The sequence below is a fragment of the Nycticebus coucang genome, chromosome 19 (assembly GCF_027406575.1).
Source record: "Nycticebus coucang isolate mNycCou1 chromosome 19, mNycCou1.pri, whole genome shotgun sequence".
Taxonomy (NCBI): Eukaryota; Metazoa; Chordata; class Mammalia; order Primates; family Lorisidae; genus Nycticebus; species Nycticebus coucang.
This window is the reverse complement of record NC_069798.1, coordinates 56,773,587-56,789,090: the sequence shown is the minus strand read 5'-3', so window position 1 is coordinate 56,789,090 and position 15,504 is coordinate 56,773,587. Positions and strand designations below refer to the sequence as shown.

Sequence of the window (15,504 nt, the reverse complement as noted above, 5' to 3'; positions counted from 1 at the left end):
ACCCATCTATAGCACAAGACTATGGGGAAAGGGCCAAGGAAGGGAAGGGAGTGGGGAGGTTTTGGTCGAGGGAGGGTAATGGGTGGGGCCACATCTATGGTGCATCTTAAATGGGTACAGGCGATTGCACTAATGTACACAGCTATGATTTAACAATAAAAAAAAAGAAAAAAAAGAATGAAATTAAGATAGAAATCAAAAGATTTTTTTTGAACTAAACTACAAAGGGACACATTATAAAAATCTATGGGATGCAGCAAAAGCATTTTTCAGGGGAAAATTCATAGACTTAAATGCCTATATCAAAAAGAAAAATCGCAAATTAACAACCTTCTGTCACATCTCAAGGAACTAGCAAAGGAAGAGCAAACCAAAGCCAACGCCAGCAGGATAAAAGAAATAACAAGGGTCAGAGCAGAACTAAATGAAATGGCACACAAACAAACAAAAACCTAGAAGATCAATGTTTATTTTCTTTTCATCATGACAGTAATAGTAGCAGTACCTGTATACAAATTTAGAGTTAAATTCCAGCTTAAGATCTGAAATTACATAACTTAACAGTTTTTCTTATTTAACTCGATTTTTTAAAAGTAGACGTCTGTATACAAACTAGTCTTTAACTTCATAGTATAAAGCTCTCTTCAATATTTTCCTTGCCTTTCATTACTTAGGTTCTTTTTTTTTTTTTTTTTTTTCAATTTTCACTGTTATACATGTTAAAATGTTAAATGTTGAAAAGGACTTCCTGCTTGCTTTTTTAAGAACTCTCTCTCTCTCTTTAAAATATGGAATACTTCATGAATTTGCATGTCATCCTTGCACAGGGGCCATGCTATTCTTCTCTGTATCGTTCCAATTTTAGTATATGTGCTGCCGAAGCGAGCATAGAACTCTCTTCTTTAACAACTGTTTGTGACATACCTGTCCTCTGCTGGTCATAATTGTAAGAAATAATGAATAAAGTGAGCAGGGTACCTGCCCTCATGAGATTTCCCATGACTGGGATATAAACAATGTCTTCTGATTTCTGATAGTGAGACTATTTCCTCTAAGTGATATGTAGACTGTCCCTTGTAGAGCACGATTATAAAGGGATTATCAGAATGCAGAGTACTATGTAGCTTACATTTACTTGGGTTTTTCTTGCTTTTCCTTTCTTTCTCCAGTGTGTGAGAAAAAAACATACAGAATGTAATCGCAAATTTGACAGTTTCTATGAAGGAAACCTATAGGGTAATATGGTGAGGAACAGCAGGTGGAAGGTACCACCATGGACACTTGCAGTTAGAACAGGTATCTCTGAGAGGATAGCTTCTGTACAGAGATTTGGAAAGACTGAATGAATGGTAGGAAGAAAGGATCCTGGGCTGGGGGTTGCATAGCACATCCAGGAAAAAGCAAGCAGGAGACGAGGCAGGATACCAAATGAAAGAGGAGGAGCACGAAGTTGAAGAAGGGATGGGAGAGGTAGATAGAAGTGGACCAAGAGATGATAATGTGGGACTTTAGTCTGGGGAAGATAACTGGAGAATTGTGAGAAGAGAGGGATACCCAACAAGTGTGGGGGGAAAAATCCTGTGAATGTTGAAGGAACTGCTAGATAGAATTCAAGGTGAAATAGTACTCTATGTGAGAGATGGCAGATGCTTGGGAGAAGGAAGAATCAGTTTATAGGAGACCATCATACATTTTGAAAGTAATGTAGAATGTTTCAAAATAATAAAAAAAACCAAGCATCTTTTTATTAATGTGGGTAGATGGTGAAAACAATGTCAGCTTTCTTGGGTTGTGTGATTAGTAATAGTACTAATAACTGTAACTATTAGTGGCTAGTTACTAGTAATTATGTCCACATAGCTAACCTCTCAGATGTTCTTTACTAATTACGAGAGGGGCATGGATGAATCAGCCAAGGCCTCTCCTTTACTAAAGAAAGAATCTCAAATTAATCCTCAACTATGAAAAGAAATTTATAAGAAAGAAATGAAAGCTTGAGAAAGATTACATAATAAGAATCGCATGTTATTTTTATTTTTATTTTTTTTAAGACAGAGTCTCACTTTGTCAACCTAGGTAGAGTGCTATAGTGTCACAACTCACATCAACCTCAAACTCTTGGGCTCAAGTGATTCTCTTGCCTCACTCTCCCAAGTAGCTGGGGCTACAGATGCCCACCATAACACCTGGCTATTTTTTTAGAAGTCTTACTCTGGCTCAGGCTGGTCTTGAACTCCTGAGTTCAGGCAATCCACCCACCTTGACCTCCCAGAGTGCTAGGATTACAGGCGTGAGCCACAGTGTCTGGCCAATAGCATGTTATTCTTGAGTGCAGTGTGTAACTAATAGAAAAACTTTGCTGTGAGTTAACTTATTTACGTAACAATCCTAGACGATAAATCCTAGGGTAAGTATTACTTGCCCACCTACCCCCTACCCCCCATTTATAGATAAGAAAAAAGACAGAAGAAAAGTACCTTTTTAAGTTAACACAGCTAGTAAGCAACTTCTGTGGGATATAGCAATTAATTATTCCCTGATTCCTGACATTAAGACTATTTCCTCCAAGGGATATATACACTGTCCCTTTTAGGATGTGATTCTAAAGGGATTTTCAGAGTGTAGGCCCTGTGCTGTGTGGCCTACATTTAGCTGAGGTTTTCCTTCTTTTCCTTTTTTTTATCCTGTGCTGTTCCTGTTCTCCATGGCCAAATTTCATTCTTTTTATCCCATTATCACTGTCTTTGTCAAAGGAAAAAATCAGGGAATATAAATATACTCTCATTATAAAATGAGTTCCAATGACCTTTTAGTATTTGTTGTGTACGAACTGTAAGCAGCAGTTAAAGATGAAAAGGAATTGGCATTGAGCCTTCTTAATTATTGTTCCTGTTTCAGACCTTTAATATAGCTCTGGCTCTTGCTGACACATCTAAATGAGGTTTACAGAACCTGGAGCTGTGAATTCAGTGCTCATTAAGAGAGGGTTGGCAGGACAGTGGAGTTTTCCTTTTTGCCCTTGTAGAAAAGAGATCATCAGAGATCTCAGATTTAGATGTTTTATTTTACATGTGGATTATCTGCTAATTTGGAGTTATTGTAAGAATGCTTATTTAAAAGAAAGCCTGAAATGGGATCATGAAAGCATGGCAAGAGAAAAAATGGAAGCTATCTGTGCTTGCTTAGGCTTTCTGAATTCTGTAAGGCCTAACAGATGTGACTAGTATTAGAACAGAATGTACTGGTGTACATTGTGCTACTCATGGAGAGTATAAGGCAGGGGTTCTCAGACTGGTGAATTTCACCTCCTCGGGTACCATGGCCGTCACCATCCCTTCTGGTTACAGATCTTTAACTGGTCTTTGACCTTGATGGTCTTGTCATTTTGAACTCGCCTATACATGACTGCCAAATTTGACTTCTAAATGATGTGCTTGGTTTGTGTAGTGTCCTCCAAACGCTGTTGCACCATTCTTTAGTGAATTATATTTAACTCTTCAAATTGGTCATTTGTCAGCTTTTAAATTATAGGATTAGAGCAATAAATTCCACTAGTTGATGTCAAGAGGAAAAGAACAAATTAATAGATTTGGTTAGCACAACGCAGTTTTTACGTTTAGTTGGCAGTAACAGATTTTTATAAAATCTACTGTGGTGCCCACATTTCTGCAAAAACTGGGATTTAGATTTCTTGACAATAAAATGGTGGGAAAATAGACTTACTGTCTGTTGTGTGAGTAGAACAGAACATAGGAAAGAATGAAAAGGCTTATTATAATAAACACATTGGTAAGGAGTTGAGTTCCGGGGCAAAGCAAATGGAAAAAAATATCACAACTGACTTGAAATATGGTGGCAAGTACTTAGCCAGCACAGTAGACAAACTTCAAAATACATTAACAAGAACCATGTACCAAAATTCTGAACTTTGGAAAAAGACTAAGAGAGAAAGAACTTTCTGTGGTAAGAAGCTTGATGTAAAGAGACCACTATCCATGCACAAAACCATTTGAAATAAGAAAGTCTGCAATGGACCAGAGAAGAATCAACAGGGCTTAGATTCTGAAAGAAAAACAAATCAGAACAAAGTGAACAGAAAGGAAAATTTCTTGACCATACCCAGTTTTTTAGCATTAACCTATTCTTCAATGAGAAGAATTAAAAATAGATGTTAGAATTATAGTCATTTTTGCATACAACTAATATTTACATTTATACTGTATTTCTTGGTTTGGCCAGTCCCAACTCACTCTTCTCTAATACATTTGAATTTCTGAGGATGAATACAGATGTGGTTAAAAGTAGTTATTTTAGGTGGCACCTATGGCTCAAAGGAGTAGGGCACTGGCCTCATGTGCCAGAGGTGGCGGGTTCAGCCCCAGCCAAAAACTGAAAGAAAAAAAAAAAAGTAGTTATTTTGCTCAAAGCGTGAGAACACAGGGTGGGCAAAGAAATTAAGGACACTTCATGCCTGTTACCCTATCAGAGTTTTTATGTGTGTGTGCAAGATGTTACAAATGCTTTTTGAGTTTAATATTTTGGTTTTTTTGTGTGATTGATATTATTAGGTGACCCTTATATCTCAATAGTTTGCAAGGATCTTCTGACATACAGCAGTGTTCTCACCAACATACTTTATCCTAACCTAGTGACCAAGAGAATTAGAAAATGTGATAAAGTTCTATAAAAGGAATATTCAGTTAAAGAAAAAGAATAGTGAATGTGAATTTCCTTGTCCTGCCTTTCACAAACTCCAGAGGTCAAGGTCATCTATGAATTTGTTGATCAAATAAACAGTATTTGTGATACACATACCATTTACAGTTCTTGGTCCTAGATGAATCTTAGATGAATAAAATAGGGTTACTACCTGGTAAAAGGTCAGGATCTTGTTGAAAGCTACCCTGTTTCCCCGAAAGTAAGACACTGTCTTATTTTAAGGTGTGCTCCCAAAGATGTGCTAGGTCTTATTTTCAGGAGACGTCTTATCTTTCCTGTAAGTAGGTCTTATTTTCGGAGGATGTCTTATTTTCAGGGAAACAGGGTAGGTATGTAAGTAAATAATATAAGGAATGGATGCCATCATGAAAAGATGCTGAAGATACTCTAATAATAAATGCATCTAGGACATACTGTGCAGGGATCAGTAAAGTCTTCAAGAGAAAATAATTGACCTTTGAGTCTTAAAGAATGGATTCAAGAAAGGCATTAGAGAATGCAGGAATGCAACATTGTAAAGTGTTGATGTCTCATGCACACACACGTTTTTAAACATAGTTTTAGATAGTTGGTTGCTATGGTATGGAAGTTTGTCTCGTCTAAATTCATATGTTGAAACCTTAAACCCCCAAGGTCATCATTAGTATGATGAAGAGGTGGGGCCTCAGGGAGATCATTAGGTCATGCAGGAAGATCTGTCTTACATGAATGGAATGAAAGAGCCTCTTCTACCATGTGAGGACACAGCTAGAAGGCACCTTCTATGAGGAATGAGCTCTCACCAGACATAAAATATGCTAGAGTCTTATTATGGAAGTATTCTGCTTTCAAAACTGTGAAAAATAAATTTATTTTATGAGCTCCTCAGTCTATGGCATTTTGTTACAGTGGGCCAAAGGGACTAAGACATGGGTCCTTAGAACACTGGCATCAGGACATCTGTGACAGAGTTTCAGAGAACACATCAGACTTCTTAGGTACACGTTACTAGAAGCCAACTTTGAAAAAAAACATTTTTACCAGACTCCTAGGTGATTCCAATATACACTACAGATGGAGGAATGCTATTCTAGAAGCTTAAAATAGTTCCATGTAACAGGTGCCTGAAGGGAATTTTACAGGCAATATGACCATTTTATCTTAAGTATGTCTTCCTGGCAGCCAAATTGAAGGTGTTAAAGAATAGGGCAGAATCGGGTTGGCTTGGTGGCCCTAGCTGAGGGAGTGCCCTACTCATGGATTCTAATTCAGCCACTCTGGGCTACAGAGATCTTAAGAGAGATTTAACAAAAATCCCGTTGTTTTTCACGTTGAGCCCTCAGAAACTCAAGATTATAAATGCCAGGACAAAAACGTCAAGTCATAGAGTTTTCCAGGAATCCATGACATATCATATTCATGATATGGGCCTTGCTTTCAGTATGTCACTCTATTTTCTCTAAGTGGATTGGAGGCTGATGAAGGATGGTGCATCAGACTTGACAGAACAGCGTCCGTGGAGAAAAGAAAACCACATGGAATGGATAATCGTTCTTCTTAAAGATGGGCAGACTTGTGCCTTTATGATTTTTATTGCAGTTGTCATTATTGTTTACCTGGCCCGGGCCAGGTTCAAACCCGCCACCCTCAATGTATGTGGCTGGCGCCGTAACCACTGTGCTACGGGCGCCAAGCCATGTACCTTCATGACTTTTATATACTTTAAAAAACATTTCTGTGAACAACTAGAGAACACTCACATGCTAATTTTGTAGCTATGTTGTTAAGACCTCTGTTATTATTGTATTTCATGTATGAGAAGAAAAACCTCCACTGAGAAATGAGGACTTTCTAATCCCTCCTCTGTGATTGAGGCCCTTTGTGGGAGATCAAATGTACTATGGACTGTTTGATTTTAAAGTATTTTAATTTTCATCTACATTGAAATTTTGTTAAGACTTGATATTTACATTCAAACATACTGAAGTTTAGGCTTGGCACCCGTAACTCAGGGTTGGGGCACCAGCCACATACACTGGGGCTGGGGGGTTTGAACCTGGCCTGGGCCTGCTAAACAACAATAACAACTACAACAACAACGACAAAATAGCTGGGAGTTGTGGCAGGCGCCTATAGTCCCAGCTATATTGCAGGCTGAGGCAAGAGGATTGGTTAAACCCAAGAGTATGAGGTTGCTGTGAGCTGTGACGCCACGGTACTCTACCAAGGGCAATATAGTGAGACTCTGTGTCAAAAATAAATAAAATAAAGTAAACTGTTCTGCTCTAATATAAGCCTGAAACTCTGTTGCTAGGTGGTTTCCTCTATTAGGAGACACTTGCCGCATGTTTTAAACCTTTTGCCATTAAAATTAGATTAATTAATTCAATTATCTAGAAGTATTCTTAGTGGTGGCTGATGAAATGCTGTAGCAAGGGTGATGATGCCAACAGTTAAAGTTCATTGAGTATTTTCCCTGTTCCCAGAATTATTCAAAGACATTAGCATGGATTTATTTCTTTAACTCTTACAATAATCCTGTTAATATTTCCATTTTATAGGGGATAGAACTAAGTCATAAAATAGCTAAATATTTTGCTGTTGTGTACCATAAATTAGGGTACAGACAGGACCGTAACTCAGGTAGTTAGAACTCCCAAACTCAGGCTTTGTGCCTTCATGCTAATCTGCCAGGTTTTGAAGCTGGCGATTTGATTTTTCATCTGATAATTATTATCTGAATTTAGAAATTTCTTTAACTTTCATTGTTCTCATTTTGTTATCTGACATATTTAAAGGTAAACAGGCAATCGTGGTTCTTTAGCTATGACTAAGACTAGTAACAGAGGATGACCTTGAGCTTCCCCCGTTCACTCCCAGGAGCACTCACTCTGTCAATTACCAAGTTCTCTGACCCTCTACTTCTGGGGACCTACCTTCATTTGACTCAAAGAGAAAATTGTTCACTTGGTAATTTTAAATGAAAATAAGCTAATGGTTCAAAAGATTTTTTTATCCTTACCAATAAGAGGTGGCACTGGGCTGTGAATAATCAGTGGTAAATTGTTCCAGTCTCTCCCACCATGCTTTTGTGAAGGGGACAATATTCCAACCCCATGAAAGGCCATGCAGTTTCATAACCCCCCCAAATTAAGAACAAGTAAACAATCTTTGGGTGCTCTGTGAAAGGGCTCCTTATTTTCTGTTCTCTTTTTTGAAGTAAAAACTGTGTTTATAGAGTGTTATGCTTATTAACACCATTGGAAGTAACTACCTCGCTCTCTCTCTCATTTCATAGGATCTGAATGTCTTCCGAGATATTCGAACATCAGTTAACATGACGCAACAATATTCTTTGGTATATTAGAAGACCATAATAACATACGCCTATTCAAAACACATTTGTATTATTAACCAAAATAAGTGAACTGAGCTGGCACAAAAAACTACATGTTCATGCATTACTTTTCTTTCTTCTTATCCTTTTCCATGGCTCTGTGCTTCTGTGTTATAATAACCATGACTAGAAAGCACATCATCTGTCACCATTTAATGCACCATAAATTTTCTACAAAATTGATGCGGTGTCATTCATAGATGACCTGATTCTCGATTAGGATTTGTTAGCAAAGCAATCCCTTTCTGAGATTTCTTTAAGTTTCGTTTGTGGTGAAACCTGCTGTCATCATGATGACCTTTATCAGTGAGTTTCCTCCAACGTGGATGCTATTTTTCTTTCTTAAACAAGTTATTTCTAACTTTCCAAATACAGTAAATATAGTTTCCGCCCTCAATGAAGCAAATAAGGACTAACTTTGACATCTCTGACTAGTAAAAGAAAAAACTTAACCTTTGTTTTAAAGAAGAAAACATGTCTTTTAAATCACAATAAAACAAAACTAAGTATTAATAGCAATGTGAGAAATTAATAGATAAAGTAATGTAAATCTGATCATTTGGAAGTTTAAAAACAAAACAAACCACATAGTTCTTTCCTGTTAACTATTTTGTCAAATAGAAAAACAAAATTGCAATTACATGCCATAAAAATAATACACATTAGGACTGCCAGAATGACTGTGGGAGGGTCTCAGTGGACCCATATACTTTAAAATAATTAAACAAAAACAACAAAAACAAGAACAAAAACCAGTTAAAGTCTCCAGAAAATGTCAAAAGGAAATATGGCAAATGGAGACATGTTTATTCAAGAAAACAACCTATATCTCTCTAAGAACAGCAAGAGTCTTGTACTTGAACAAGGACCTGCTTCCATTCTTTTTCCCCTTTCCTCCTCTCCATATTATGGAAGCTCCAGTCTAAACTCTGTGGCCAAGAAGATGGAACTTTCTTTCCCTGTAACTCCTAGTCCAGGGTAGAGTCTCATTCTGGGAGGTGTAGGCCAGTGGCCTCACTCCTCTCTCCACCACCACCCCAGTTTCATGTTGTGGAAACTCTATTCTAAGCAGTACTAGCCAAGAGTACTGGGTTTTCTTCTGCCACCTGTCCTCACTTGTAAGGTGGAAGCTCTGTACCAGGCACGGTAAGCTAAGAATATTGGGCACCACTTGCCAGTCACACCAGCTTTCTCCTAAATTGGAGGCCACATTCCGAGAGAGATAAGTCCAGAAGACCAGTGGCTACTGTTTTCCCTTTGCCCTGGACGAGTTGTAGAGCACAGCTGTCACTCTGTAAGAGTCCGACAGTATCCCCACCACTAGCAGTGATACTGTTGTACCGAGGTTTTGCTCAGGCCATATGGATTAAGAGCTCCATAGCTCTTCTTGAGGGCTGAGTTTATTTAAAATAGAATATATAGAGTTTATGCCTATGGGCATTTTTTGAAATACTGTCTAGAAAAAGAAAGTAAAAAAAAAAAAAGATGGAGATGTTGGTGGTAAGCAATTTAGAGTGGCCTAGTAGCTCTTTGATACAAGTAGCATCAAGTAAGAGTCAGACCAACCAGAAGATTAACAGAAAGAACCAGAGAAAGAAGACCCCTCTAGGATACCACTCTTCTCCAGGGGTCTGGAAGGCTGTGTACAGATAATGGGCTGCAATCAGGAGCAATCGAAATAGAATATGGGGGCAGACTTGAGAGCAAACTACAAACAGATCTATCAGAAAGGGACTTTTTGATCTTTACTGACTCAAAAGCCTTATAGACAACCTTCAATTATGGCTTAAGGATGACTTCTTTAAAAAAAAGAAAGAAAGAAAGAAAAACAGATTGAAAAATAAATCACACTTATCACTGGTGGTTTGGAAGGTGATGCATGCCCAAGAGTGCTCCCTTACAGCAGCAAAGTAGCAAAAGGAACTCTAATCTGCTGCCTTGAGCTAAATGCTAGTCAAAATCATACAGTCCCTGAATTATGGAAGCAGTCTCCAAGTCTGTACATTCTGTGGTAAGAACAGGGACCTAACTGGCGAAGGGGGTATAGGCAAAACTTAAGACTAGTAAGTGATTTATGTTGACGTGGGAGAACCCTAGGAACTAAGGTTAAAAAAAATTAAAAAGGAAAAACCAGTGAGCAAGAACATTGGAGGCTACATACTTCAGGGAAATGGACTCCATTGATTTATTTTCACCAAATCACCAAATACATAAACACAGCCAACCAAACAACAGCATCAATACTAAGTCTAAGAAAGGAAGGATTGGTAAGTGTCCAGAGTTACTATACAAGAGAATAGAAATGTTTTCAACAAAAATTATTAAACATGGAAAAAGAAAGCCACTATGACATATAGGAAAAAAAAAAAAACCAAGTATTCTGAAGTTGGAAGGCATAGAGATGAAATAATTTTGCAGGAATTCTCTGGTAGTTAAAAATCAAACTGAAACAAAAATTTAATAAAAGACTCAATTGTAGATTTGTGCTGATACATGAAACATAAGTAAACTTGAGGATTGGTAAATAAGGATTATAAATCTGAAAATAGGAAAAAATTTAATGAACAAAAATACATAGAAACTTAGAAAATGTAGTGCACTATTAAGCTCACCCCCATATACATAATGGGAATATCAGAGGAGATGAGAGAGAAAGGGATAGAAAAATTGTTCAAAAAATATGGCTGTAAACATCCTAAAATTGACTTTAAAAACATAAATATTTGAGAGGCTGATCAAACTTTAGTATATTTGATAATTGCAAAATAATAAAATGGGGTGGGGGGAGACTAGCAGAGTAAGGAAATGACCCAAAGTGATAACATGATCATTCAGAAACAATAAATGAACACAAAATTATAAATCTATGGATATCTGGTCTCCCATTTCTTACCATAGCTTATTTAAAAGACATAGATTATGTAAGACAATAGTTCAAGCAGCAATGTAAACAGTTACAAGTTATTGGATTTGTAACATATATAGAAAGTAGTAGCATAAAAAAGGGGGATGGGAAGGAATGGAACTATTTAGAAATAAAGTTTATATACCTTACTGAATGAACATTTAAATAATTAACACAACCTCTTTCAAAAATACAGAAGATAAAGGAACATTGCCCAACTAATGGGTTTAGCATTACCCTTGTATTAAAACTAAACAGAGAAGAAAAATACAGACCAATATGCCTTATTAATATAGACAAAAGAATCTTCAACAGAACATTAAAACCTGAGTCCAACAACATACAAAAGATATTATAAATCATGTTTATGTGAGTTTATTATGGGAAAGGAAGGTTGATGGAGCATCTTAAAAAAATTCATATAATACTGAATAATCCTTTTTCAGATACTTGTTTTATAAATATTTTTCCCCTTCCATGGGTTGCTTTTTTTCTTCAAATGATTATTTCTTTTACTGTGGAGAAGCTTTTTAGTTTGATGCAACACTGATTGTTTATTTTTGCTTTTGGTGTTATATGCAAAAAAATGATTGCCCAGACCGTTGTCAAGATTTTCCTTATTTTCTTTCTAGTAATACCATGGTCTTACATTTAAGTATTTAATCCATTTTGAGTTGATTTTTTTAATATGGTGTTTGATAAGGGTCCAATTTCATTCTTCTGCATGAGAACACCAAGTTAAAAAAAAAACAATAACCTAACTAAAAAGAGGGCAAAGGACCTGAATAGGCATTTCTTAGAAGAAGCTATGCAAATGGCCAACAGGTATGCAAAAAAGTGTTCAACATCACTAAGCCACGGGAAATGCAAATTGAAACCATAATGAGATACCACCTCACACCTGTTAGAATGGCTGTCATAAAAAAGGACAAAAGATGTCAAGTGTTGGTGAGGACATGGAGGAAATTGATCTCTTCTTATATACTGCTGGTGGGAATGTAAATTGGTATAGCAATTATGGAAGACAGTATGGAGGTTTCTCGACCCCATAATTCTCTGTGTGTGTGTGTGTGTGTTCATCGTAGCATTATTCATAATAGTCAAGATAAGAAAACAAATGTCCACTGATGGGTGGCTGGCTAAAAACGTCTTGTATATGTGTTTATGTATAATAGGATATTATTCAGCCTTGAAAATGGACACCCTGCCATTTGCTACAACATGGATGAATGTAGAAGGCATTATGTTAAATGAAATAAGCCAGACAAAGCAAAACAAAAATTGCATGATCTCATTTATATGCAGAATCTAAAATAGCTAAACTAGTAAAATAAAGAGTAGAATAGTGGTTACCAGAAGCTGGGGGAGGGGAGAGGTATTGGTCAAACTTTGTTAGGTGCAAAGTTTTTGTTATATGAGATGAATAAGTTCTGGAGATCTAAGGTATGTCAATGTGACTATAATGAACAATACTGTATTGCATACTCAAATTTGCTAAGAAAGTAAATTTTAGTAAGTTTAGTAAGTTTCGCCAATGTCTACATACAATAACTAAGAAAATGCCATGAAGGCTATGTTGAATAGTTTTATGAGAATATTTCAGATTGTATATGTAACCGGCACATTGTACCACTTGATTGCACTAATGTACACAGCTGTGATTTAACAATAAACATAGATAAAGAAAAAAAGTATATTTTAAGTAATCTTACTACAAAAAAGAAAGAGGGAAAAGGTAACATATGAGCTGATGGATATGTTAATTACATTGATTTTGGTGATTATTTCACAATATATATCAAAACATCAAGTTGTACACTTTAAAAACATATAATTTACAATTTTTATTTGTCAATTACATCTCAATAAAACTGTAAAAATAAAACAGAAAAATAGAATAAAGGACTTAAAACATACAATTATCTCAATAGAAAGCATTGACAAAATCCATACCCTTTCATTATATGACACTCAAAAGAAGAAAAAAGAGGACTTCTTCAACCACATAAAGGCCATTTACAAAAATCCTAACATCACTCCTAATTCTTGATATTTTTTTCCTAATATTAAGAACAAGGTGAAAATGTCCCTTTGGATCACTTTTGTTCAATATTGTACTGGAGGATCTAGCCTGGACAACTAGGCAAGAAAAAAATAGAAAATTATCTTTCACAGATGGAATAATATTGTATATGAATACACAATAAAAATATTGTTATAATGGCAGTATTTTGCAATTCAATCTACATATTTAACACAACACTTATCAAAATCTCAGTTGTCCTTTTTTGGGCAGAAATTGAAAAGCTAAGGCTCAAATTCATATTGAAGTTGAGTGAATTTAGAATAACCAAAACAGTTTTTAAAAAGGACAAAACTGGAAGAGGAACACTTCCCAATTTGAAAACTTACTATAAAACTGTGCCACTAAAGACAATAAGGTTCTGGCATAAGGATAGACATGGAAATCAAAGGAATAGATTAAGAATCTGAAAATAAATTCTCACATCTGAGGTCAATTGAGTTTAATAAGAGTGTCAAGAAAATTCAGTGGAGAAAAATAGCCATTTTTACAAATGGTACTGGGATGACAGTTGCACATGGAAATGAAAGCAAATTGGACCTCTACTTCATAAAAATAAAAGAACTCCTGATGAATTGAAGACCTAATTGCAAGAACTAAGGCTATAATGGTATGTGACACACCTTTTTTTTTTTTTTTTATTAAATCATAACTGTATACAATGATATGATTATGGGGCATCATACACTCACTTCATAAGCCATTTGACACATTTTTATCACAGTTGTTAACATAGCCTTTCCGGCGTTATCTCAGTTACTGTGCCAAAACATTTACATTCTACATTTACCAAGTTTCGCAAATACCCCTGTAATATGCACCACAGGTGTGATCCCTCCGATTCCCCTCCCTCTCCCCACCCCTCCCTTTCCCACTTCCCCCTATTGTTAAGTTGTAGCTGGGTTATAGCTTTCAAGTGAGAGTCCCAAATTAGTTTCATAGTAGGGCTGTGTACATTGGGTATTTTTTCTTCCATTCTTGGGATAATGTTCCAGCTCCATCCATGTAAACATGAAAGAGGTAAAGTCTCCATCTTTCTTTAAGGCTGCATAGTATTCCATGGTATACATATACCACAATTTATTAATCCATTCGTGGATCGATGGGCACTTGGGCTTTTTCCATGACTTAGCTATTATGAATTGGGCTGCAGTAAACATTCTGGTACAAATATCTTTGTTATGTTGTGATTTTTGGTCTTCTGGGTATATGCCCAGCAGAGGGATTACAGGATTGAATGGCAGATCTATTTTTAGATCTCTGAGTGTTCTCCATATATCTTTCACCTTTTGAGGGTGGTACACAATTATAAGAGGGACTTTATCTAAACAAATGCAATCATTGTACCCTGGTTCTTTGTGTCTTCAATGATTCTCCAACATTAAAAAGAAAAAAAACTCAGAAAAAAAGAATGCAGAAGTAAATCTTTGTGATTTAATTTACTCTATGGTTTCTTAGATAAGATACAATATAGATGAAATATACATAAATTGGACTTTGCAAAATTTTAAACTTTTGTATTTTAAAAGAAATTCAAGAGAAAGATCTCCATCTTTTTAATGGCTGAAGAGTATTCCATGGTATACATATACCGCAGCTTGTTAATCCATTCCTGGGTTGGTGGGCAATTAGGCTGTTTCCATGTTTTGACAATTGTAAATTTAACTGCATTGAACAGCCAAGTGCAAGTGTCCTTATGGTAAAAAGATTTGTTTTTTCTGGGTTGATGCCCAGTAATCGGATTGCAGGATCAAATGGGAGATCTAGTGTGAGTTCTTTGAGGTTTCTCCATACTTCCTTCCAAAAAGATTGTATTAGTTTGCAGTCTCACCAGCAGTGTGAAAGTGTTCCCTTTTCTCCACATCCACGCCAGTATTTGCAGTTTTGAGATTTTGTGATGTGGGCCATTCTCACTGGAGTTAGATGATATCTCAGGGTGGTTTTGATTTGCATTTCTCTAATAATTAGGAAAGATGATCATTTTTTCATATGTTAGCCATTCATCTGTCTTCTTTAGAGTAGGTTCTATTAATCTCTCTTGCCTGTTGATACAAGGGATTATTGGCTTTTTTCATGTTGATTAATTTGAGTTTTCTGTAGACCCTAGTTATCAAGCGTTTATCTGATTCAAAATATGCAAATATCCTTTCCCATTGTGTAGGTTGTCTATTTGCTTTGGTTGTTGTCTCCTTAGCTGTACAGAAGCTTTTCAGTTTAATGAAGTCCCATTTGTTTATTTTTGTTGTTGTTGCAATTGCCACAGAAGTCTTCTTCATAAAGTCTTTCCCCAGACTGATATCTCCAAGTGTTTTTCCCATGCTTTCTTTGAGGAATTTTATCATTTCATGCCTTACATTTAGGTCTATTTATTTATTTATTTACATTTTTATCTTTTTTTTTATTAAATCATAACTATGTACA

The 15,504-nt window shown here is 36.1% G+C and overlaps 1 non-coding gene across 1 annotated transcript; it reads right to left on the bottom strand.

Moving 5' to 3' along the window:
- Positions 1 to 782: 782 nt before the first annotated feature.
- LOC128572148 (U6 spliceosomal RNA) lies at positions 783 to 889 on the bottom strand. Its single transcript, XR_008376061.1, has one exon. It is a non-coding gene; the product is annotated as a U6 spliceosomal RNA (small nuclear RNA).
- Positions 890 to 15,504: the final 14,615 nt, after the last annotated feature.